Source organism: Hyla sarda, unplaced genomic scaffold (genome assembly GCF_029499605.1).
Source record: "Hyla sarda isolate aHylSar1 unplaced genomic scaffold, aHylSar1.hap1 scaffold_290, whole genome shotgun sequence".
Taxonomy (NCBI): domain Eukaryota; kingdom Metazoa; phylum Chordata; class Amphibia; order Anura; family Hylidae; genus Hyla; species Hyla sarda.
This window is the reverse complement of record NW_026609608.1, coordinates 299493-326992: the sequence shown is the minus strand read 5'-3', so window position 1 is coordinate 326992 and position 27500 is coordinate 299493. Positions and strand designations below refer to the sequence as shown.

Genomic DNA, 27500 nt, shown 5'->3' with positions numbered 1-27500 from the left:
AATGAATAAAATATAATAAATAAAATAATCATAATAATGAAAAAAACAATAATCAATAGAGTAAGATATACAAAATAGGATATAAAAAAGTGATATACTGAATGTATTATGTATGTATTCCATGTACATCACACATGACTTCCGACAGATAACATCAAACAATAACTTCATTTAATGATATTTATTATAGATAAAAGGACATTTTCGTATAGACATGAGTGACAATAATCCCCTCCTGTTACTGCAAAAAAAGAGAAAGAGAAAGGACATGGTTAATAATATATTCTAAATGGAAACATTCAGTTCCAAATAATTAAATAGTGATATCACTTGTGTTACTTACACCGGCTTCCATGTAGCACAACTCAGAGGATGTCCAGGACTCATTACCTACCTACCACCCTATGTGAAATCTTAAAGTCAACATTTAGACCATTCAGAGTGTATATCCATTTAAGTTCAAGTCTCTTCAGACGTCCCTGCCTGTCACCCCCTCTTTTCAAAGGGGGTACATGGTCTAAGACCATGAATCTCAGGTCCCTTTCATTGTGTACAAAATCTGTGAAGTGCTTAGATACCGGGAGGTCAAGTTTTTTCTTACGAATTGAGTATCTATGTTGATTCAGTCTAGTCTTGAGGTCCCATGTGGTCTCCCCAACATACAGGAGACCACACGGGCGCCACAAGACATAGACGACAAAAGATGTACTACACGTAAGATATTGTTTAATGGGAAAAACCTGTCCTGTGGACGGATGACAAAAGGACTCACCCTTTGCCATCAGTCCACAGTTGATACAGGATCTACAGGGGAAGCTTCCCCTTCTGAAATTGGTAAGGTACTCTTGGCCACTCCTTTTGGTCAGTGGCGTTGCTAGGGTTGGTGTCACCCGGTGCGGTAGAAAATGGTGTCACCCCCATACCTCCCCCCTCCCCCCAGTAAGTTTTTAGCCTGTTGTGACAGACACCACTGGTGCAGCGCATTGTGAGAAATTCCAGTATAATAATCAGATATACCAGTTGCCACAGAATAGGAAAGTGTTAAAGAAGTTTTCAACATTTAAATATACAGCTCCCAGAATTACTTAAAGGGGTACTCCACTGGAAAACATTTACTTTTATATCAACTGGTGCTGGAAAGTTAAACAGATTTTTAAATTAATAGAAAAAAGTTGCCCGGACCTTCTAAGTGAGTAAATGATGGAGAAATATTAAATGAATGATTGTCTGGATCGTGCTTCAATGATAATAGTATAAACAGTTTAATAAGATAGGATAAATAGACTGTAGTTAGTTACTTCTCACGGGGCCCATGTGAGAAGAACATATACAATAAAAACAACCTTTAGGTAATAATGTACATGAAAAATATAAAATGACAATAATACCAAAAATTAAGATAATGTTATGGCATGATAATATCACTGGCATATAGTGAGTGCAGCTGGTATTTAGCCGCTAATATCTAGGCACCCACTGCACAATATGTTCAACAATTTATGACCGTTTTCAAATGAATGTTACCGGTCCTTTAGGCAGCATTTTGCTACAGTTCACAATAGTGATCTGTCTTCTCTCTCCTTCACTGGTCTCCAGCTAGTCAAAAAAGACTGGCGAGGAGGAAGTTTTTTACTCAAAATGTCCAAGGCTGAAAGCAAAAAAATCTTTGAATTTGCAACATTAGAACCAGGCGGGCTCAACTCCAACTTTGAACTCTTTGGATTTTTGTAGGAGATGCACTTGACCCATGTGGACACCCCTGTTCAATCTAGGGGGGGTGCCCCGTGGTTTGACACCATCTCCTACAAAAGCAACACTTCTCATTATTTTTCTTCTTTATAAATTTTTATTTTTATCTTTACTTACTACTATTTTTACTTGTAATTACATTTTTATTAATTTATTTATTTTCATTTTTATTTTTATTTTTATTTTTTTATTTGTATTTTTAATTTATATTTTTATTATTATTTTTATTTTTCATTATTTTTATTTCTGTTTCTATTTTTACTTTTATTTCTATTTTTATTTTTATCATTATTATTATTTTTATTTTTATCTATCTATCCATTAGTTATATTCCTAATTTTATTTTTACTTTATTTTTCAATTCCTTTTTTCATTCACTCTTTCATCTATTTTTCTCATTGCTTACTTATATTTTTATCTCCCAATTTCATTATATTTTTATTACATTTCTCATTCTACAGAATTCACATTGATATTCGTCTTCTAATTTTAATTTATATCTCTTTCTTAAGTGTTATTTTACCCCTATGTTCAAAATTAATTTGCTAAAAATATTTATTTTTTATTGAACACTAATTTCTTGTTTCCACATTTATTACAAGACCATTGTTTATAAAAAACGCAATATTATATCTCTAACAGTATTCACACAGCTTCCTTATATCCACTTTTTACATTGTATTGCTCTCTAGGGAACCTATCCGTAGACTCCATCTACTGTTTTTATTAACACCCATAAATGAGTCAACGGGCGGGATTTGTGCTCCTATAAAAAAGGAAATAGTTTATGACAACCATATGACTACTGAGGAAAGGGTTACATTAAATAACCCTGAAACGCGTCTAGTCCACTTGGGCATGATCACTGGCATATCTATTTTATATATTGTGCATATCCACCAAGGCTGGTTCATCGCTTTTAAACCACTAAGACCATCAGGACATCCAGTCCGACATCAGTCCGGTCCACCATTGCCAACTACCTCCAGTGCAACGAACTCGGCTCCAGCAGCAGCTGACGTCACACGCCGACAACACGAGGTGAGCTCCTCGTATCCAGTGTATGGCCCTGATTACATCTAACCAGCGGTGAGGACTTTCCATCTCTAGCGCCTGCCAGCGCCAACGTCCTCCTGGTGATCTGCAATCACCGGTGCCTGCCAGCGCCAATCGCCTCCGCTCTTACCAGGACCTCACTGGACTTTACCAATACCATCTGGGACGTTGCACAGAGGGCGCAGTGTACCGGCACCATCTACACACTGTGAAAGCAGCGCTTTTTGCCCAGGCTGCTGCCTAAAGGACCGGTAACATTCATTTGAAAACGGTCATAAATTGTTGAACATATTGTGCAGTGGGTGCCTAGATATTAGCGGCTAAATACCAGCTGCACTCACTATATGCCAGTGATATTATCATGCCATAACATTATCTTAATTTTTGGTATTATTGTCATTTTATATTTTTCATGTACATTATTACCTAAAGGTTGTTTTTATTGTATATGTTCTTCTCACATGGGCCCCGTGAGAAGTAACTAACTACAGTCTATTTATCCTATCTTATTAAACTGTTTATACTATTATCATTGAAGCACGATCCAGACAATCATTCATTTAATATTTCTCATTTAATATCCATACCATCATTTACTCACTTAGAAGGTCCGGGCAACTTTTTTCTATTGGCTTGTCTTTTTGTGCAATTAGGGTATAGTTGCATGCCCTAGTTTGACCTCAGTGTGTATTGTGATTGTGAGCTGCACATACACCCCCTTTTTTCTTTTTAGATTTTTAAATTACTTCTATTTAAAATGTTGATCCTTACAGTACTTATAAGCTGGTGTATGCGCCACAGGAAGTTGTGTAGTTCTTTCCAGTCTGACCACAGTGCTATTTGCTGACACCTCTGTCCATGTCAGGAACTGTCCAGAGCAGGAGAGGTTTGCTATGGGGGTTTGCTCCTATTATGGATAGTTCTTGACATAGACAGAGGTGTCAGCACAGCGCACTGTGATCAGACAGAAAAGAAATTAAAAAAGAAAAGAACTTCCTGTGAATCACTTATACAGCAGCTAATAAGTACTGGAAGGATTAAGATTTTTAAGTAGAAGTGAAGTCTTCTCTATAGTGAGGAGAATACACAATGATATCAGTGACTACATGTGACGTCTTCTCTATAGTGAGGAGAATACACAATGATATCAGTGACTACAGGTGACGTCTTCTCTATAGTGAGGAGAATACACAATATCAGTGACTACAGGTGACCTCTTCTCTATAGTGAGGAGAATGTACAATATCAGTGACTACAGGTGACGTCTTCTCTATAGTGAGGAGAATACACAATGATATCAGTGACTACAGGTGACATCTCTATAGTGAGGAGAATACACAATGATATCAGTGACTACAGGTGACGTCTTCTCTATAGTGAGGAGAATACACAATGATATCAGTGACTACATGTGACGTCTTCTCTATAGTGAGGAGAATACACAATGATATCAGTGACTACAGGTGACGTCTTCTCTATAGTGAGGAGAATACACAATATCAGTGACTACAGGTGACCTCTTCTCTATAGTGAGGAGAATGTACAATATCAGTGACTACAGGTGACGTCTTCTCTATAGTGAGGAGAATACACAATGATATCAGTGACTACAGGTGACGTCTTCTCTATAGTGAGGAGAATACACAATGATATCAGTGACTACATGTGACGTCTTGTCTAGTGAGGAGAATACACAATGATATCAGTGACTACAGGTGACGTCTTCTCTATAGTGAGGAGAATGCACAATTATATCAGCGACTACAGGTGACGTCTTCTCTATAGTGAGGAGAATACACAATGATATCAGTGACTACAGGTGACATCTCTATAGTGAGGAGAATACACAATGATATCAGTGACTACAGGTGACGTCTTCTCTATAGTGAGGAGAATACACAGTGATATCAGTGACTACAGGTGACATCGTCTCTATAGTGAGGAGAATACACAATGATATCAGTGACTACAGGTGACGTCTTCTCTATAGTGAGGAGAATGCACAATGATATCAGCGACTACAGGTGACCTCTTCTCTATAGTGAGGAGAATACACAATATCAGTGACTACAGGTGACGTCTTCTCTATAGTGAGGAGAATACACAATGATATCAGTGACTACAGGTGGCGTCTTCTCTATAGTGAGGAGAATACACAATGATATCAGTGACTACAGGTGACGTCTTCTCTATAGTGAGGAGAATACACAATGATATCAGTGATTACAGGTGACATCTCTATAGTCAGGACAATACACAATGATATCAGTGACTACAGGTGACGTCTTCTCTATAGTGAGGAGAATACACAATGATATCAGTGACTACAGGAGACGTCTTCTCTATAGTCTTCACTTATCTAATTCAGATGGTACATACCGCCTGGTCCAGCTAAAACTTCTCTCTGCAGAATGTGACGCCCAGACGTCTCCTCACTATGTCAGCGCATTCTCATCCTCTATATGAAAACAAGTATTATTATAAACCTGCCAGACACTGTATCATCTAAATATAATACTACTATACACTATACTCTTTTTTATTATAAACCTTCCATACACCATACCCACTGAATATAATACTACCATACACTGTACATTCTGAATATACCAACACATACTGTATACTCTGAATATAAATCTGCCACATACTGTACCCCTGAATATAATACTACCACAAACTGCGCCCTCTGAATATAACGTTGCCATACAGTGCACCCTCTGAATATAATACCACAACCGCAGTAACACCCCTCGACATCCGTTAGCTGATGCTTTTACCACGGGAGGGGGGTATTGGTGGTGTTGCTAGTGGATGATGGGGGTGCTACTACTGGGGGGGTGTTGCTGGAGGATGATGAGGGTGCTACTGGCCATCCCTCCTGGCAGTCTCACCCCTATCATCCATCGGCAGGTAGGCAGCAGTTCCCCACTTTAGGTAGGCAGCAGTTCCCCCACATTAGGTAGGTAGCAGTTTCCCCACATTAGGTAGCATATTTTTCCCACATTAGGTAGCATAGATTCCCCACATTAGGTAGCACAGATTCCCCACATTTGGTAGTAGTTTCCCCACATTAGACCGTAGGTTCCCTTGCAGGTTCCCCACAATGGGTCAAAGTCTCCCCAAATTAGATCGCTGGTTCAAACCCCCCCCAAAAAAAAAAAAAAAAAAAAAAAACACATACAACACAGAGAGAGACACACACAAACACACACAGTCAGAGAGAGACAAACTAACAGACAGACACACAGAGTCACACACACAGCGTCACACACACACAGAGTCACACAGAGTCACATACACAGAGTCACACACAGTGCTTTAAGTGGGCCAAAAGAGGTGACGGTACTCTATTAGGAGCCGGTGCACATTAGGTGCAGTATAGTTCCCCCACATTAGGTACAGTACAGTTCCCCCCACATTAGGTGCAGTATAGTTCCCCCCACATTAGGTGCAGTATAGTTCCCCCACATTAGGTGCAGTATAGTTCCCCCCACATTAGGTGCAGTATAGTTCCCCCCACATTAGGTGCAGTATAGTTCCCCCCACATTAGGTGCAGTATAGTTCCCCCCACATTAGGTGCAGTATAGTTCCCCCCACATTAGGTGCAGTATAGTTCCCCCCACATTAGGTGCAGTATAGTTCCCCCCACATTAGGTGCAGTATAGTTCCCCCACATTAGGTGCAGTATAGTTCCCCCCACATTAGGTGCAGTATAGTTCCCCCCACATTAGGTGCAGTATAGTTCCCCCCACATTAGGTGCAGTATAGTTCCCCCCACATTAGGTGCAGTATAGTTCCCCCCACATTAGGTGCAGTATAGTTCCCCCCACATTAGGTGCAGTATAGTTCCCCCACATTAGATGCAGTATAGTTCCCATACAGTTCATCTGGGGGTGGTACCTTCCTACTGGCAGGAAGAGGGGGTTAATTTGAGGGTACTACCCTCTTACTGGGGGGGGGGGGGGGTTAATCTGGTGGTACTACCTGCCTACTCGGGGCCCCAGATTTACCCCCCCCCCCCCCCCCCGGTATGCCGGTAGTACCCAAGATTAACCCCCTCCCCCCAGCAGGCAGGTAGTACCCCCAGATTAACCCTCTCCCCTCAGCAGGCAGGTAGTAACCCCCAGATTAACCCCCTCCCTCCAGCAGGCATGTAGTACCCCCATGTATTAACCCAGGAGGGGGGGTTCATCTGGGGGTGCTACCTTCCTACTGGGGGGGGGGGGGGGGGAGTAAATCTGGGGGTACTACATGCCTACTGGGGGGGGCAAGTTAACCCCCTCCCCCCCCAGTAGGCAGGTAGTACCCCCAGATTAACACCCCCCCCAGTAGGATGGTAGTACCCCCAGTTTAACACCCCCCCCCTTGTAGGAAGGTAGTACCCCCCAGATTAACCCCCTCTCCCCCCCCCCCCTGTAGGAATGCAGTACCCCCCAGATTAACCCTCTCCCCCCACCCTGTTAGAAGGTAGTACCCCCCTGATTAACCCCCTAGACCCAATAGGCAGGTTGAAATAACATTCACTCACTCAGCACGGAATACTGCGAGCCGCGTACCGTCACGCGTACCGTCCTGATGGTCATGTGACGGCAGTGACGCGCGGAAATACAAATCCCGGACCAAATGAAGGTGAGCCAGAGTGGAGCGGGGCAGGGCACAAAAAGGAGCAGGAGGCAGCGCTGTGCGGTGCACCTGACGGACAGGCGCACCGTACAGTGCAGGAGAAGTGTGTGGGGGGGGGGGGTTCAGTCCGGTCGGGCACAGCTGGGGGGTGCTGCGGAGCGTCTTGGTGTCACTCCATTAGGTTGGTGTCACCCGGTGCGGGCCGCACCCCCCACACCCGGGTCACAATGCCACTGCTTTTGGTAGACATATCTGCTTTTACCAGCTTATCTTACAAGTTGGTAGGTCTTCTATAGGCCATAATGGGAGGAGATTTTAATTCTGGAATATGTGTATATCCCTCAAGCAGATTCCAATACTTCCTAACAATTCTGCCGATCTCAGGGGAAAGATCATTATACGTGGAAACAAACGCTATGCGTGGATCTGTGGGCGTCCTACTCCGTCCAGAAATAAGTCCCCTTTGTGTCCTGTCAATCCTGTCCTTTTGCCTCACAATTAATCCCATGGGGTATCCTCTGTTCCTAAAGTTTTGAACCATTTTATCCAGAGCCTTGTCATATTTCTCTTCCGAGTCGGTGACCCTCCTTGCCCTAAGCAATTGCCTATAGGGCAAGGAGATCACCATGGATCTAGGGTGGCAACTATCAAATCTAAGCAATGTATTACAATCAGTGTCCTTCACAAAGAGGTCTGTAGTCAAGTGATGTCCCTGTATCGTCACTAGTACATCCAAAAAGCTCACCGATACATAAGAGTGGGTCAAAGTGAAGCGAATGTCTGGATCCTGTTCATTAAGGTTGTCCTGAAACGACAATTGATCAGTCAACGTACCTGTCCAAATTAAGAATACATCGTCTATGTACCTCCACCACTCCAGGATAAACCTGGAGTGATGGGATACATAGACGTAACGTTCCTCAAATCGTGACAGAAAGATGTTGGCATACGTTGGCGCAACGTTGCTACCCATTGCAGGTACACCGCCTTTGTAAGAAAAATTTATCGTTGAGAGCTGGTTGAAACGTCGCTGTAACTTTCACCTGATTATGGAATAAATTTCACTTTTTTTCACTCATTTGGATTGTGTGCTGCGGACTTCTACTAATTTATAGTTACATATAGACCATTGACCGGGGTCCGGCTCTGCGTGCACCGCTACATTTTTTTTTGGGGTGCTGCTTTCCTTGCATTACTGTAGATAGATAGATAGAAAGGAGATAGATAGATATGAGATAGAGAGATATGAGATAGATAGATATGAGATCGATAGATATGAGATAGATAGATAGATATGAGATAGATATGAGATAGATAGATATGAGATAGATAGATAGATATGAGATAGATAGATATGAGATAGATAGATAGATATGAGATAGATAGATAGATATGAGATAGATAGATAGATATGAGATAGATAGATATGAGATAGATAGATAGATAGATATGAGATAGATAGATAGATATGAGATAGATAGATAGATATGAGATAGATAGATAGATATGAGATAGATAGATATGAGATAGATAGATATGAGATAGATAGATATGAGATAGATAGATATGAGATAGATATAAGATAGATATATATGAGATCGATAGATAAATAAATAGATAGATATGAGATTGATATGAGATAGATAGATATGAGATAGATAGATATGAGAGATAGATATGAGATAGATAGATATGAGATAGATATGAGATAGATAGATATGAGATAGATAGATATGAGATAGATAGATATGAGAGATAGATAGATATGAGAGATAGATAGATATGAGATAGATATAAGATAGATAGATATGAGATAGATAGATATGAGATAGATAGATAGATAGATATGAGATAGATATAGATATGAGATAGATAGATAGATATGAGATAGATAGATATGAGATAGATAGATAGATATGAGATAGATAGATAGATATGAGATAGATAGATAGATAGATATGAGATAGATAGATAGATATGAGATAGATAGATAGATATGAGATAGATAGATATGAGATAGATAGATATGAGATAGATAGATAGATATGAGATAGATAGATAGATATGAGATAGATAGATATGAGATAGATAGATATGAGATAGATAGATATGAGATAGATAGATATGAGATAGATAGATATGAGATAGATAGATATGAGATAGATAGACAGATTTGTATCCATCTCTATACAGAATTGTACAATCCTAATGTTGCAGAAAATAACTATAATATTTTTTTATCCTGTTGTAAAGAAAGACGAGAGATTTATCTTTATATCTTCATTGGATGAAGCAAAATATAAACAAGGAAGAAGAGTTTATAGAAGGACGGAAGGAAGTGCTGAATATCTGCTCATTGTACGGGACCTGGGACATGTCTGGAGATACAGAGGATGATAGACGGTGATGAAGATTAGCTCCACAGAACCAGCCAAATCACAGCAAAACAGCAGACACACAGAATAGACCCAGCCTGGGGTAATAATGGGGTCCGGTATATACAGCCTGGGGTAATAATGGGGTCCGGTATATACAGCCTGGGGTAATAATGGGGTCTGGTATATACAGCCTGGGGTAATAATAATGGGGTCCGGTATATACAGCCTGGGGTAATAATGGGGTCCGGTATATACAGCCTGGGGTAATAATAATGGGGTCCGGTATATACAGCCTGGGGTAATAATAATGGGGTCCGGTATATACAGCCTGGGGTAATAATGGTGTCTGGTATATACAGCCTGGGGGTAATAATGGGGTCCGGTATATACAGCCTGGGGTAATAATAATGGGGTCCGGTATATACAGCCTGGGGTAATAATGGTGTCTGGTATATACAACCTGAGGTAATAATAAGGGTCCGGTATATACAGCCTGGGGTAATAATGGGGTCTGGTATATACAGCCTGGGGTAATAATAATGGGGTCCGGTATATACAGCCTGGGGTAATAATAATGGGGTCCGGTATATACAGCCTGGGGTAATAATAATGGGGGTCCGGTATATACAGCCTGGGGTAATAAAAATGGGGTCCGGTATATACAGCCTGGGGTAATAAAAATGGGGTCCGGTATATACAGCCTGGGGTAATAATAATGGGGTCCGGTATATACAGCCTGGGGTAATAATAATGGGGTCCGGTATATACAGCCTGGGGTAATAATAATGGGGTCCGGTATATACAGCCTGGGGTAATAATAATGGGGTCCGGTATATACAGCCTGGGGTAATAATAATGGGGTCCGGTATATACAGCCTGGGGTAATAATAATGGGGTCCGGTATATACAGCCTGGGGTAATAATAATTGGGGTCCGGTATATACAGCCTGGGGTAATAATAATGGGTGAGCTGAGAGTGATGTAATTCTTACCGGTAGAGCGCCCCCTACAGTGCCACCTTGAGACATGTGAAACTATAACCAATCAGCAATTTGTAAAGGTGTAAGGTTATCAACTGGAAATAAAAGCCCCTCCCCTCTTATTATTACAGACCATGCCCCCATCATTACTGCAGACCCCCCACCCCCCTTCATCATTACAGACCATGCCCCCATCATTACTGCAGACCCCCACCCCCTTCATCATTACAGACCCCACCCCCTTCATCATTACAGACCCCCACCCCCTTCATTATTACAGACCCCACCCCTTCATTATTACAGACCCCACCCCCTTCATTATTACAGACCCCACCCCCCTTCATTATTACAGGCCCCACCCCCTTCATTATTACAGACCCCGCACCCCCTTCATTATTAAAGACTCAACCCACTTCTTTATTACAGACCCCACCCCCTTTATTACAGGCTCCACCCCCTTCATTACAGAACCAACCCCCCTTCATTATTACAGACCCCACCCCCTTTATTACAGATCCCCTTCTGTGCTGACCCTGGGGGCGCTGTTGCCTTGATGTCTGTATAAAGTCTCAGCAGTGGCCGTTAGTGGTGAGAGGTGGTAGTGCACATTCCTCTGATGTGTGACAATGTATCAGTGACTGTCCTCAGATCCGCTACAATGTGTCAGCACAAAATTACATGGATATTATGTGTGATTGTCGGGCTCTGGGTGCCCCCCTGTGCCTATAGCATGAATATATATCCCCCCCCCCCGGTGACTGCCCCCATATAAAGCGGAGCGGGGGCGCGGAGCACAAGGTGCCCTTCAGTGTTTGTTACAATCCCCAGAACAGATGTAACGCAGCCGCCTCCGGATTATATCCACAACAGCCGGGATTAGGGGCCTGAAAATCCCAATTACACTGTGGATAAAGCTAAGGATTGTGGGAGAGAAGAGAGAGAGCGGGGGTGGGGGCATCCCCCCAGCATCACACAGGACAAAATGGACCCCCAGCATCACACAGGAGGACGCCCTGGACCCCCCAGCATCACACAGGAGAGGACGCCCTGGACCCCCAGCATCACACAGGAGGACGCCCTGGACCCCCAGCATCACACAGGAGGACGCCCTGGACCCCCAGCATCACACAAGGAGGACGCCCTGGACCCCCCAGGATCACACAGGAGGACGCCCTGGACCCCCCGGCATCACACAGGAGGACGCCCTGGACCCCCAGCATCACACAGGAGGACGCCCTGGACCCCCAGCATCACACAGGAGGACGCCCTGGACCCCCGGCATCACACAGGAGGACGCCCTGGACCCCCCGGCATCACACAGGAGGACGCCCTGGACCCCCGGCATCACACAGGAGGACGCCCTGGACCCCCCGGGCATCACACAGGAGGACGCCCCTGGACCCCCAGCATCACAAAGGAGGATGCCCTGGACCCCCCAGCATCACACAGGAGGACGCCCTGGACCCCCAGCATCACACAGGAGGACGCCCTGGACCCCCCAGCATCACACAGGAGGACGCCCTGGACCCCCAGCATCACACAGGAGGACGCCCTGGACCCCCCAGCATCACACAGGAGGACGCCCTGGACCCCCAGCATCACACAGGAGGACGCCCTGGACCCCCCAGCATCACACAGGATGCCCTGGACCCCCAGCCATCACACAGGATGCCCTGGACCCCCAGCATCACACAGGAAGCCCTGGACCCCCAGCATCACACAGGAGGACACACCCTGGACCCCCAGCATCACACAGGATGCCCTGGACCCCCCAGCATCACACAGGAGGACACCCTGGACCCCCAGCATCACACAGGAGGACGCCCTGGACCCCCAGCATCACACAGGAGGACACCCTGGACCACCCAGCATCACACAGGAGGACACCCTGGACCCCCCAGCATCACACAGGAGGATGCCCTGGACCCCCAGCATCACACAGGAGGACGCCCTGGACCCCCCAGCATCACACAGGAGGACACACCCTGGACCCCCCAGCATCACACAAGAGGACGCCCTGGACCCCCCAGCATCACACAGGAGGACCCCCTGGACCCCCAGCATCACACAGGTGGACCCCCTGGACCCCCAGCATCACACAAGAGGACACCCTGGACCCCCCAGCATCACACAGGATGCCCTGGACCCCCAGCATCACACAGGAGGACACCCTGGACCCCCAGCATCACACAGGAGGACACCCTGGACCCCCCAGCATCACACAGGAGGACGCCCTGGACCCCCAGCATCACACAGGGAGGACACCCTGGACCACCCAGCATCACACAGGAGGACACCCTGGACCCCCCAGCATCACACAGGAGGACGCCCTGGACCCCCAGCATCACACAGGAGGACGCCCTGGACCCCCAGCATCACACAGGAGGACACCCTGGACCCCCAGCATCACACAGGTGGACACCCTGGACCCCCAGAATCACACAGGACACCCCTATCCAGAGCAGACAATGCTCTGTGAGCTAAACTCATCCCCAGTACAACCCTCTTTCCTGTCCGATTGTTTGTTACAATGTATCAGTCCCAGGCTCCTTACCTGACAGGTGATTGTTCAGACTGGATACTTTGTAACAAACATAAAATGGATTTTCAGTCCTTGGATGTAACTTGAAGCTTTCCATTCACTGACAGCAAGCAGCCATGAAAATAATGAAGAACCGAGACAGAATGATCATCCTGTTCTGATGGTTTGTTACACTGTATCAGTCCAGAGTCCTGACTGTATACCTCACAGGCTAGACTGGATACAACTGTAACAAACCCTCAGCTGTGAGAATGGCCAATTCTCTTGCACTGACAGCAAACAGAGGTGTTACCTGAGGTTACGGGGCCCCACCTACCATAATGGCAGGGTCATTGATACGGTCGCCCATTATTGGGGTCCCATTCAGGTCACTGACAGCTGACACAGCGATTCCATAAGGACGGTGATCTGTGCGACAGGCGGAAGGACAATGCAGAGTGGCCCCCAATGGGTCAGAGGGGCCCGGACACAATAGGAGTGAAGAGGCTGTACTGGGGGGCGCCCCGCGGAGATGTGTCCTGGGCTCCAGCCGAGGGCGAGACAATGGCGCAGGAAATCCCCTTTGTGTGCAGATCTGGGCCCTGGCAGGAGATCATGTGACGTCTCTGCTGAAAGTTTGGGATAAAATTTACCAGAAATTACCAGAATGAGAACCCTGAGGGCCACAGCAGGGGCCGGTGATGGAGGGGGTCTGTTCTATGGCTCCTCAAGTGATGGGAGTTGTGGTTTTCAGGCAAAATTAGTCTACTACAACTCCCAGCATGTCCGGACAGCCAATGGCCCCTGGTCACACATCTTAGGGCCCCCTGGTCACACATCTTAGGGCCCCTGGTCACCAGTTCATCGGGTTTGGAACGTTTTACAGATGTTTTTTATGATGGACACATCAAAAGCTGTAGGGTGAGGTGGGCTGGTAATGTCCACATAGAGGCCACACCCAGCTTTCCCAGGCGCAGATGGCTAGGATTTTGCTCTTCTCTTGTTTGTGTTGTTTGCTGTCGCCCATCACATGTTTATTTCCTCTTCTGTTTTCTTCGTCTCCGGCCTAAAATAGAAATGACAGAAGCCACGTTGTGTGTTATTTTCTGCCTTGATTTGGTTCATCACCTGAGATCCCATATGGTCCCAGTATCCTGGATAAACTCAACTGGTGAATGCAAGAAAAAAAAAACAGATGGCGCCAAAGAACCCGAACCGCCAGAACCGATGAGGAACCACAGAACCTGAACCGCCAGAACCGATGAGGAACCACAGAACCTGAACCACCAGAACCAATGAGGAACCACAGAACCCGAACCACCAGAACCAATGAGGAACCACAGAACCCGAACTGCCAGAACCGATGAGGAACCACAGAATCCGAACCGCCAGAGACCAATGAGGAACCACAGAATCCGAACCGCCAGAACCGATGAGGAACCACAGAACCTGAACCGCCAGAACCGATGAGGAACCACAGAACCTGAACCGCCAGAACCGATGAGGAACCACAGAACCTGAACCGCCAGAACCGATGAGGAACCACAGAACCTGAACCGCCAGAACCGATGAGGAACCACAGAACCTGAACCGCCAGAACCGATGAGGAACCACAGAATCCGAACCGCCAGAACCGATGAGGAACCACATAATCCGAACTGTCAGAACCGATGAGGAACCACAGAACCCAAACAGCCAGAACCCGACGATGAGGAACCACAGAACCCAAACCGCCACGAACCGATGAGGGAACCACAGAACCCGAACCGCCAGAACTGATGAGGATCCACAGAATCCGAACCACCAGAACCGACGATGATGAGGAACCACAGAACCCGAACCGCCAGAACCGATGAGGAACCACAGAACCCGAACCGCCCGTGATGAGGAACCACAGAATCCGAACCGCCCCGTGATGAGGAACCACAGAATCCGAACCGCCCGTGATGAGGAACCACAGAACCCGAACCACCAGAACCAATAAAAGGAACCACAGAGCTCGAACCACGAGAACCAGTCACCATGAGGAACCACAGAACCCAAACCGCCAGAACCGATGAGGAACCACAGAACCTGAACCACCAGAACCAATGAGGAACCAAAAGAACCCGAACCGCCAGAACCGATGAGGAACCACAGAACTCAAACCGCAAGAACCAATGAGGAATCACAGAATCTGAACTGTCAGAACCGATGAGGAACCACAGAACCCAAACCGCTAGAACCGATGAACCACAGAACCTGAACCACCAGAACCAATGAGGAACCAAAAGAACCCGAACCGCCAGACCCGATGAGGAACCACAGAACCCAAACTGTCAGAACCGACCATGATGAGGAACCACAGAACCCCAACCACAGAACCGATGAGGAACCACAGAATCCGAACCGCCAGAACCGATCAGGAACCACAGAATCCGAACTGCCCGTGATGAGGAACCACAGAACCCGAAACGCCAGAACCAATAAAAGGAACCACAGAGCCCGAACCACGAGAACCAGTCAAGATGAGGAACCACAGAATCTGAAACGCCAGAAACCGATGAGGAACCACAGAATCTGAAACGCCAGAACCGATGAGGAACCACAGAATGCCATTTATAATCTTTTTCCAGTTATATCTTTGTCTGAGGAAACTGGGTGTGAACCAATATGGCCGCCATTACGGCTCCCAAAGAGCGTCCAGGTTCACCCCTCCCAGCAGGACAGAAGGTGGACCCTTCCTCCGCACACAGCACCGGTTCTTTGGCCACAGATGTGTGAATCCTCCGCTGCACGTTGTCTCCCCGATTCTGTAGCTGCTGTGAACGGCGACTAATCTGATGTGTCACATGTTCAGCCTGAAAGGAGAAGAATTACAGGAGGACGAGCGGCAAACATCGCGAGGCCCGAAAATAAATACACCAGAAATATTATTGTCTGTTACATGGTATAAAGCACTAAATCCCTACAGGCGGCAGGACACTAACAAGTCTGACCATGGCAGATTGGGGGGGGGGGGGGGGGGCAGACATGGCCGTCTATATTGGGGGGGGCAGACATGGCCGTCTATTTGGGGGGGGGAGCAGATATGGCAGTCTATGGAAGGGGGGATTCAATGTCCCCAAGTGGCTGATCCCTGTGCACCCCCCCCCCACCCCCCCCCCCCGTGCCCTTTATAGCCGACTGTGCATCACACATTGCAGGTGACGGAGCTGGAAGCACACAGGAGCCGCGGTGCGAACACCTCACCTGCCAAAACCGCTTCACATCCTGCTCCACTGACTCCTCTTAAAAGGAGTTATATAGGACTAGAGGATCAGAGAGGATATCTTCGAAAAACAGCGCCACCCCTGTTCTCAGACTGTGTGCGGTATTACAACCTGGCTGCACTCACTTCAAAGCTACTGAGCTGTAATACCGCACACAACCTGAGGACAGGGGAGGCGCTGTTATTGGAAGAAATCAGCTTTGTTTTTCTATTCCCGGATGATCCCTTTAATGGGATTGTGTATATTGCTGGGCCAATCTAGTAGGATCTGTGATACTGACTGCTGAGCCTCTGTATCTAAGCCTATCATGTGTGAAACTGACTGCTGAGTCAGTGTATTTTAGCCTATTCTGTTTGAAACTGACTTCCGAGAGAGTGTATCTAAGCCCATCATGTTTGATACTGCCTGCTGACCCATTCAACCTAAGCCTGTGTAATACTGACTGCTGGGTATCCAAGTCTATTGTATTTAAGACTATCTTCTGGGCCGTTGTATCTAAGCCTATCAGGTGCTTTCTTTCCTCTGGTGAGGAGAGGGTTAACCGGTTGCCGCGGTTTCCAGATGGCCGCACAGATCACGTATCCGTGTGAACGACACCTCCGTCTGATCGGCGCAAACAACAACCTCCTGCCTGTAACCTGCGCAAACTAACAAGTGTGTGATACCCGCCCCGGGCTTGTGTATCTAAGCTGTGAGAAGTGTGGGAGCTGTTTACTCTTTATATATGGGCTTCAGATGTAAACAGACGACTTCCCCCGACAAATAATATGAAGGAGACAAAAGATGCCTCCAAGGCCGCGGTACCGTGCGCAATGGCACCCGGAAAGAATGGCGCAATGTCCTCCGTGCAGCGCCAACAGTGACCTCCGGAGTGCAGGAGATGAGGGGGAATCATCTGCTAAGTGCACACGACCAGAAATGGGGGGGGGATGCTCTGCAGACCCTGGTGCTGATCTGAGGGGACGTGGGGCCCGGCTGTCATCACCCCATTAGTTTGCGGTGTCTCCTGTTTGCTCAGTCCGCGGCTCATTGTTTCTTCATTGTCTTCTCCTAATATTTGTTCAGGGAGAAGCAATTGTCTCGTGTGCTCAGGGACAACATGTGATGTCACCATAGAAGGGTCAGCGGGGGTCCGGGGGGGTGAGGGGGCAGCAGGATGGAGAACCTGTCACCAGTGAGGCCTCAGACACCTACCCTATTTTTCGCCCTATAGGACGCACCGGCATAATTTATAGGTGCAAAATCTAAAAAAATAAAGATCCTGAACCCAACAGTGGTCTTGAACCTGCGGACCTCCAGATGTTGCAAAACTAAAACTCCCAGCATGCCCGGACAGACATTGGCTGTCCGGGCATGCTGGGAGTTGTAGTTCTGCAACATCTGGAGGTCCGTAGGTTGAAGACCACTGGTATAGGAGGTAGTACTCACGTGTCCCCGCCGCTCCGGACTGTCACCGGTGCCCTGGATGTCGCTCCATCGCTGTCGCCTTGTCCCCAACGCTCTGGACTTCTTCTTCCCCGGGATCCACGCTCTCCGTCGCCGTCATCACGTCGCTACGCACGCTGCTCCTATTGGATGACGGCGTGCGCGACGACGTCGAAGGAGAGCGCAGGGGATCCCGGCACGGAGCAGACACCGAGGAGGCAGGTAAGGTCCCTCCCGGTGTCCTGTAAGCTGTTCGATTTCACCACGGCGGTCCCGAATAGCCCGACTGAGCAGCCAGGTTAGTGTTATTGTCGCTTTAGACGTGGCGGTCAGCTTTGATCGCCGCGTCTGAAGGGTTAATACAGGGCATCACCGTGATCGGTGATGTCCTGTATTAGCCGCGGGTCCCAGCCACAGGTATTCGCCGCAGGTATTCGCCGCAGGTATTCGCCGTATAAGACGCACCAACTTTTACCCCCCCAGAAAAAGTGCATCTTATACGGCGAAAAATACGGTATATACAATATCCAGAAAGTCTTCACCCATTCTAGATACATTGTATACACCGTTCCAAATTATTAAAGCATATTTTGTTTTTCAGTGTAACTCATGGATACATAGGTCCAGATTTATCAAACTGTGAGAAAAAAGTGGAGTGATTTTCCCACAGCGACCAATGACAGCTCAGCTTTCACTTTACCAGAGCTCGTTAGCTGAGCTGTGATTGGTTGCTGTGGGGAAATCTCTCCACTTTTTTTCCTCACAGTTTGATAAATCTGGGTCATTGTGTCTCAGACTCTTTTGATGACTGAAAACAATCTCGGACACCTGTGATAATTAGATTACCAGGTGAGGCCAACTTAAAGGGTAGCTCCCACCATCCTATTTTTTTTTTTTTTGCTAACCCATTCCCCCCCGCTACGGCACTAGCCTGTTACCTCCTCCCCCCCCCCCGCATACCCCGTTCCCTCATTACACTTGCAGTTACTGCAGAGTCCGGCAAGGGGGGGGGGGGAGGGACAGCGGCGGCAACGAGGCGGCGATGTGCGGGAGGAGTGGCCTCCCAGCCAGTGGCCTGGGAGCCAATGCGCTCGCTCCCACCTGTCTGATTGACAGGCAGGGAGCGAGTGCAGCCTAACTGAAAAAGGACTGATTGCCAGGCCAAAATCAGTCCTTTTTCAGTGGCCGGTTTTTAAATGTAAATTAAACCTTTTCAATGAAAAAAAAAAAATAATAAAAGTATATTAGAGATATGTTGTAGTACTACAACATATCAAAAAACAAAGTTAGTGACAGTGCCCGTTTAAGGAAAAACTACTATGGGAAAGAAAAAGGATTCTCTGCTGCCGAAAAGCGTGAGAGATAGTTCAATGCCTTGGACGAAGTATGAAAACATTAGATATTTCACGTAAGCGTGATCATCGCACTATTAAGAGATTTGTGGCTGATTCAGAGTACAGACGAGTTGGTGCAGTTAAAGGGACATTGAGGAAGATTTCTGCCAGATCCATGCATCGGATCAAGAGAGCAGCTGCTAAAATACCATTACATAGCAGCAAACAGATATATGAAGCTGCTGGTGCCTCTGGAGTCCCCCGCACATCAAGGTGTAGAGTACTGTGCATAAACTTTCTATTCGGCCACCACTAACCAATGCTCACAAGAAGACGGCTGCATTGGGCAGAAAAATATATGAAGACTAATTTTCAAACAGTCCTGTTCACTGATGAGTGCCGCGCAACCCTGGATGGTCCAGATGGATGGAGTAGTGGATGGCAACCCTGTTCTAACAAGCCTGTGACGTCATGTTTTGGTCTGGAATCATGGGAAGAGAGCTGGTCAGCCCAGGGGCGTACCTAGAGCATTTGGCACCCGGGGCGGACCATTTGTTTGGCACCCCCCCCCCCCCACACACACACACACACACGCATCCCCCCTTAATTACACACACCCTCCCTCCCCTTCCCCCAGGAGCGGACTGACAACACTCAGGGCCCACGGTCCAAAAAAAGGCAAGGGCCCCTGCTAGGCTCGGCAGCTCGTCAATCTTCTGCCATGCTCCTATTCCACCCAAATCCCACACACAATAAATATATTATATATATTATATATATATATATATATATATATATATATAACACTTTAACGTAGGTAAATTTCCATGACCAATAATACTGGTATACAAGGAGTAAATATATACCACCACACAATAACTGGATAATACCGCCATACTGTACTGAATAAAACCACTATACACAGACCAGTATACTATAAAGGATCTGTATACCATATAAGTTATTATACAGGACCATATGGTGGTAGATATCAGCTGTACACAGGATGTGTATACCATATAAGTGATTATATACAGGACCATATGGTGGTAGATATCAGCTGTACACAGGATGTGTATACCATATAAGTGATTATATACAGGACCATATGGTGGTAGATATCAGCTGTACACAGGATGTGTATACCATATAAGCGATTACAGTTACATTTTGGGACTCACAATTACGTCTTTTCTGATCAGCGGCGTCCTCTTTCCTTTTCTTCTCCGTCCGGATAAGACCGCCATGTAGATCTCTTAACATCTGCAGGAAAAACATGTCAGACTCCTGTACACAATCTTTCCATCTATCGGCCCACAAACTGTAATAATGCCCTCCTTGGTGTCCTGCATAGTAAAAGGGCAGGTAGGTAAGTAGCCAGGTAACCCCCTCTTTCCCATAGGTATATGCAGAGTTACACCCCCTCTCTTTCCCATAGGTATATGCAGAGCTACGCTACACCCCCCCTCTTTCCCATATGTATATGCAGAGCTACCCCCCCCCCCTCCCCCCTCTTTCCCATAGGTATATCTAGGGCTGGGCGGTATACCGGTTCATACCGAATACCACATTTTTTGGGCTGCACGATATGAATTTTCCCCCATACCGCAATACCGGTTGGGCCCCTCCCTCTCGGGAATGTATTATCAGCCTAGCACAGCGCTGTCCCCACAGCGGGGAACAAATCCTATGTTACCCACCAGCACTGTTCTGCTCCCCCCAATTAATGATCAGCCCAGCTGGGTACTACTCACATATGTCAAGCACTGCCCTCCTCTTTGTTGGGGGCCGCCGAGCGCTGGAACTCTATACTGTGCGCCAGTGGTCTCCAACCTGCGGACCTCCAGTTGTTGCAAAACTACAACTCCCAGCATGCCCGGACAGCCAACGGCTGTCCGGGCATGCTGGGAGTTGTAGTTTTGCAACAGCTGGAGGTCCGCAGGTTTGAGACCACTGCTGTACGCTGTATACCTATGCCTGGACTGCAAAAGATACAGAAAATAAACTTAACTCACCCACGTCGGCCGCACGCTGGGGACAGGAACGCCAGACAGCCGTCAGCCTATCACCAGCCAAAGCGATGCCCCGCCCTGGCCAGTGATAGGCTGAGCCCACTGTCATGTATGAAGCCGGCTTCTTACATGACAGTGGGCTCAGCCTATCACTGGCAGGGGCGGGGCATCGCTCTGGCCGGTGATAGGCTGACGGCTGTCCGGCGTTCCCGTCCCCAGCGTGTGGCCGACGTGGGCGAGTTAAGTTTATTTTCTGTATCTTTTGCAGTCCAGGCATAGGTATACAGCGTACAGCAGTGGTCTCAAACCTGCGAACCTCCAGCTGTTGCAAAACTACAACTCCCAGCATGCCGTTGGCTGTCTGGACATGCTGGGAGTTTTAGTTTTGCAACAACTGGAGGTCAGCAGGTTGGAGACCACTGGCGTACAGTGAGTTCCATCGCCGGTGGCCCCCAACAAAGAGGAGGAGGGCAGTGCTTGACATATGTGAGTAGTACCAAGCTGGGCTGATCATTAATTGGGGGGGAGCAGAACAGTGCTGGAAAGTCACATGATTTTGGAGGGGGGGGGGGGGGAAATACTGTTATATACCGCGGAACCACTGTAAGTTAAAAAAATACTGTGATACACATATATGGTCATACCGCCCAGCCCTAGGTATATGCAGAGCAACCCCCCCCTCCCCTATAGGTAAATGCGGAGCAACCCCCCCCTCCCCTATAGGTAAATGCAGAGCAACCCCCCCCCTCCCCTACAGGTAAATGCAGAGCGCACCCCCCCTCCCCTACAGGTAAATGCAGAGCGCACCCCCCCTCCCCTACAGGTAAATGCAGAGCGCACCCCCCCTCCCCTACAGGTAAATGCAGAGCGCACCCCCCTCCCCTACAGGTAAATGCAGAGCGCACCCCCCTCCCCTACAGGTAAATGCAGAGCGCACCCCCCTCCCCTACAGGTAAATGCAGAGCACCCCCCCCTCCCCTATAGGTAAATGCAGAGCACCCCCCCCTCCCCTATAGGTAAATGCAGAGCACCCCCCCCCTCCCCTATAGGTAAATGCAGAGCACCCCCCCTCCCCTATAGGTAAATGCAGAGCACCCCCCCTCCCCTATAGGTAAATGCAGAGCACCCCCCCCTCCCTCCCCCCCTTCCCTGTAGGTATATGCAGGAGAAAAAAAAAAAAGGATGCTCACCTGATATCCCACGCAGCGATCTCCTCAGCTGCAGGGCCCGCATCTTCTCCTCTCCAGAGTACAGGCGCCGGATGAGTGACGTCACCGGCGCCTGTACTGCGTGCTGCGTGGGGGCGGAGGTCACGTCTCCTCTGTGTAGCTGCAGATGCGGCTCACACAGAGGGGACGCCTTCTCCTGTATGTGCGTGTATCGCGCATACAGGAGAATGTAGCGCTGTCTGCTGGGGATCTGGGACAAGTGTCCCTAACCTCAGCAGCGGCGGCGGCGGGTCAGTCCGCCCCCCCCCCCCTTGGTACGCCACTGGGTCAGCCCCTTTAGGGCCCCGAAGGTGTAAAGATTACCTCTGCAAAGTATGTGGAGTTTCTGACTGACCACTTTCTTCCCTGGTACAGAAGGAAGAACTATGCTTTCAGTAATAAAATCATCTTCATGCGTGACAATGTGCCATCTCATGCTGCAAAGAATACCTCTGCATCAATGGCTGCTATGGGGTTAAAAGGAGAGAAAGTCATGATGTGGCCTCCATCCTCCCCTGACCTCAATCCTATTGAGAACCTTTGGAGCATCCAAAAGATCTATGAGGGTGGGAGGCAGTTTACATCCAAACAGCAGCTCTGGGAGGCTATTCTGACATCTTACAAACAAATTCAAGCAGAACCTGTCCAAAAACTCATAAGTTTAATGGATGCAAAACATGTGAAGCTGCTGTTGTAAAAAGTTTCATTGAAGTAGCTTTTGATTTCAGTAAATGCTGCAAAGACAACAAATGACAATTTTCAGTTCTTTGCAACCTATAAAGTGTTTTGTAATCTTACTGTGTGTAACAATTTGGATCAGTGCATTATAAGTTTTTATGTTTAAAAAAAATCCCATTATCATTAGGAGGTTTGTTCAATAAAAAGTGAATTGTTCTCTTAATAGTCGCTAACATGAGAATTATACTGACTGTTATTTACATCAATTTTTAGGAAAATGAGAAAAATATAATTTGCATAATTTAGAAGAGGGTGTATAGTGACAGGGGTGACGACTTTCTGGATACATTGTATATAGTCAGGGGGGGTGAAGACTTTCTGGATACATTGTATATAGTCAGGGGGGTGAAGACTTTCTGGATACATTGTATATAGTCAGGGTGGGGGTGAAGACTTTCTGGATACATTGTATATAGTGACCGGGTTTGAAGACTTTCTGGATACATTGTATATAGTCAGGGGGGGGGGGAACTTTCTGGATACATTGTATATAGTGACCGGGGGGGGGGGGGTGAAGACTTTCTGGATACATTGTATATAGTGATCGGTGGTGAAGACTTTCTGGATACATTGTATATAGTGATCGGGGGTGAAGACTTTCTGGGTCCATTGTATATAGTGACCGGGGGGTGAAGACTTTCTGGATACATTGTATATAGTGATCGGTGGTGAAGACTTTCTGGATACATTGTATATAGTGATCGGGGGTGAAGACTTTCTGGATACATTGTATATAGTGACCGGGGGGTGAAGACTTTCTGGATCCATTGTATATAGTGACCGGGGGTGAAGACTTTCTGGATACATTGTATATAATGACTGGGGGTGAATACTTTCTGGATCCTTTTTATATAGTGACCGGGGGTGAAGACTTTCTGGATCCATTGTATATAGTCGGGGGGGGGTGAAGACTTTCTGGATACATTGTATATAGTGACCGGGGGGGGGGGGTGAAGACTTTCTGGATACATTGTATATAGTGATCGGTGGTGAAGACTTTCTGGATACATTGTATATAGTGATCGGTGGTGAAGACTTTCTGGATACATTGTATATAGTGACCGGGGGGTGAAGACTTTCTGGATCCATTGTATATAGTCAGGGGGGTGAAGACTTTCTGGATACATTGTATATAGTGATTGGGGGGGGGGGTGAAGACATTCTGGATACATTGTATATAGTGATTGGGGGGGGGGGGGTGAAGACATTCTGGATACATTGTATATAGTGATCGGGGGTGAAGACTTTCTGGATACATTGTATATAGTGACCGGGGGTGAAGACTTTCTGGATCCATTGTATATAGTCGGGGGGGGGTGAAGACTTTCTGGATACATTGTATATAGTGACCGGTGGTGAAGACTTTCTGGATACATTGTATATAGTGACCGGGGGTGAAGACTTTCTGGATACATTGTATATAGTGACCGGGGGTGAATACTTTCTGGATACATTATATATATTCAGGGGGGGGGGGGGGGGGGTGAAGACTTTCTGGATACAATGTACAATATATAGTCAAAGGGGGGTGAAGGCTTTCCGGTTGCTCTGTCTGTGACAGTCAGACATCTGCCCCCTCCTGCCGTGTATCCCCTCATCTCCATGACGGCCTTGGCACTGCCCGCTTGTCCTGGCATCTCCTCTGGGGCCATTGAGTGGAGTTGGCAGGAGCGATGAACACGTCCGACCTGATGAGGGACGTTGTACGATGGAGGCCGGACAGAAGTGATAGGAGGCTGGGGGTCCGCACATCAGACCCCCGAGGCATCTGACACATCCGCATAATGTGCTCCCTCTAGGAATGGCCGACATCAGAGAATAATCGAGCGAGACAAGGCTGAGGCTAATCCTCATTCCTGGACTGTGCAGACTGTCAGAAAGCGACCTCACCGCCAAGTCACCTGGAGGGGCTGCGGGGGACCGGCGACACTACTAACCAGTGTCATATACTGGAGCATCTATAGGGGCCTGGGGTCTGTGATAAGACCCAGAGACCGCCATCATATAAGAGAGCAGCTATAGGGGGCCCGAGGTCTATAATAGGATCCAGAGACCCCCATCACATAAGAGAGCGGCTATAGGGGGCCCAAAGTCAATAATAGGACCCAGAGACCCCCATCACATAAGAGAGCAACTATAGGGGGCCCGGGGTCTATGATAGGGGGCCAGATCCCCCCACGTGAGAACAGCTATAGGGGGTCCTGGGTCTACGATAAGGGCCAGATCCCCCCCCATCACATAAGAGAGCAGCTATAGGGGGCCCGAGGTCTATGACACGTGACATTCTTGGGGCCCTAACATGATGCCCATGAGCTTCCTGTTACCCCCTTTGAAGGCAGAAATAGGATAAATAGCAAAGTCTCCCAGAAGATCCAAAAATCTAGAGTCAAAAATTTAGATAACTAGAAAGTCAGCAAAAACTATAATTAAAGTTGTTACTGAGCCCTGAGAGGCCGCGGTGCCCCCCCCCTTGTGACTCAAGGGGCTGACGCCTAAACAGTGATAAAACTAAAAATTGTACAATGTGAATGATTTTTAATCCAGGTGCAGCTGGTGCCGGGGCTGCGGCGCGTGTCAGGGGGGCACGGGCGGACATGCAGGGGTTAATACGCCAGCGGTGGTGACCAACCCTTCAGGACATGTGGGAGAGTTGCCACATGTTTCAGCAGCCGGGCGGTGACAATAGCCGCAGACAAGAGGGGACGCTCGCTCTGGCACCCGCTGCCTCTGCATTCATGGCTTTTCCTTGGCCGTCAGCGAGTGAATGGGAACAGCAGGTTGGATTCCCAGCGCCCCCTCCCCCTCCCCGCAGCGCTGCAGAGCATGGGAATTCCAGCAGCTTGTGTGGAAAGGGGGGGGGCTGCAGGTGGACGGTCGGTGCGACACCCGGAATGTGGTGCAGGTTGTCGTCTTCTCACGCAACACAAAAACGAAGAACATTGATTGTTTTACTGTGAATAAACCACAATGAATCCATCGTCAAGACAGCGATAACATCCGAATGAGCGGAAAATGGATGTGTGGCCCGAGGAGGCGTCCAGACGGGATCAGCGAAAATATAAACATGCAAAAATAGCTGGGGGAAATGGGAACCGGGCACTGCAATGATCTATGGGGGTGGGGGTCATGCAAGAAGTTCAGAGTGGTGCCGAAACGTCCAAATAGAAAACTGTAGAAATCAAACGAAAGAAGAGGAGAAAAACGGAGCAACGCACCTGGATAACTTACTGATGAAGATTTATTCTTGTTTCATAACCGGCAGGTTACAACATCCCGACACCCCTACACCAAGCAGAGCTGGAGCTACACACCTTGTCCAGGCTATCCTTCATATAAGATAGGGATAGGTATAAGGCTATCCTTCATATAAGATAGAGATAGGTATAAGGCTATCCTTCATATAAGATAGAGATAGGTATAAGGCTATCCTTCATATAAGATATACATAGGTATAAGACTATCCTTCATATAAGATAGAGATAGGCATAAGACTATCCTTCATATAAGATAGGGATAGGTATAAGGCTCCTTCATATAAGATAGGGATAGGTATAAGGCTCCTTCATATAAGATAGGGATAGGTATAAGGCTATCCTCCATATAAGATAGGTATAAGGCTATCCTTCATATAAGATAGGTATAAGGCTATCCTTCATATAAGATAGGTATAAGGCTATCCTTCATATAAGATAGGTATAAGGCTATCCTTCATATAAGATAGGTATAAGGCTATCCTTCATATAAGATAGGTATAAGAATATCCTTCATATAAGATAGAGATAGGTATAAGGCTATCCTTCATATAAGATAGAGATAGGTATAAGGCTATCCTTCATATAAGATAGAGATAGGTATAAGAATATCCTTCACATAAGATAGAGATAGGTATAAGGCTATCCTTCATATAAGATAGAGATAGGTATAAGGCTATCCTTCATATAAGATAGAGATAGGTATAAGAATATCCTTCATATAAGATAGAGATAGGTATAAGGCTATCCTTCATATAAGATAGAGATAGGTATAAGAATATCCTTCATATAAGATAGAGATAGGCCTAAGGCTATCCTTCATATAAGATAGGGATATGTATAAGGCTATCCTTCATATAAGATAGAGATAGGTATAAGGCTATCCTTCATATAGGATAGAGATAGGTATAAGGCTATCCTTCATATAAGATAGAGATAGGTATAAGGCTATCCTTCATATAAGATAGAG

General features: G+C 47.1%; 1 long non-coding RNA gene across 1 annotated transcript in view; it reads right to left on the bottom strand.

Annotated features, from left to right (window-relative positions):
- Positions 1-27500, bottom strand: part of LOC130327020 (uncharacterized) — a 35434-nt gene that overhangs the window by 1187 nt on the left and 6747 nt on the right. Inside the window, exons 2-3 of the long non-coding RNA XR_008871525.1 lie at positions 5185-5263; positions 1-241 (exon numbers count right to left, since the gene is read on the bottom strand). The exon at positions 1-241 is cut by the window's left edge and continues 1187 nt beyond it. This is a non-coding gene — a long non-coding RNA (uncharacterized LOC130327020). The remainder of the gene's footprint in view (positions 242-5184; positions 5264-27500) is intronic.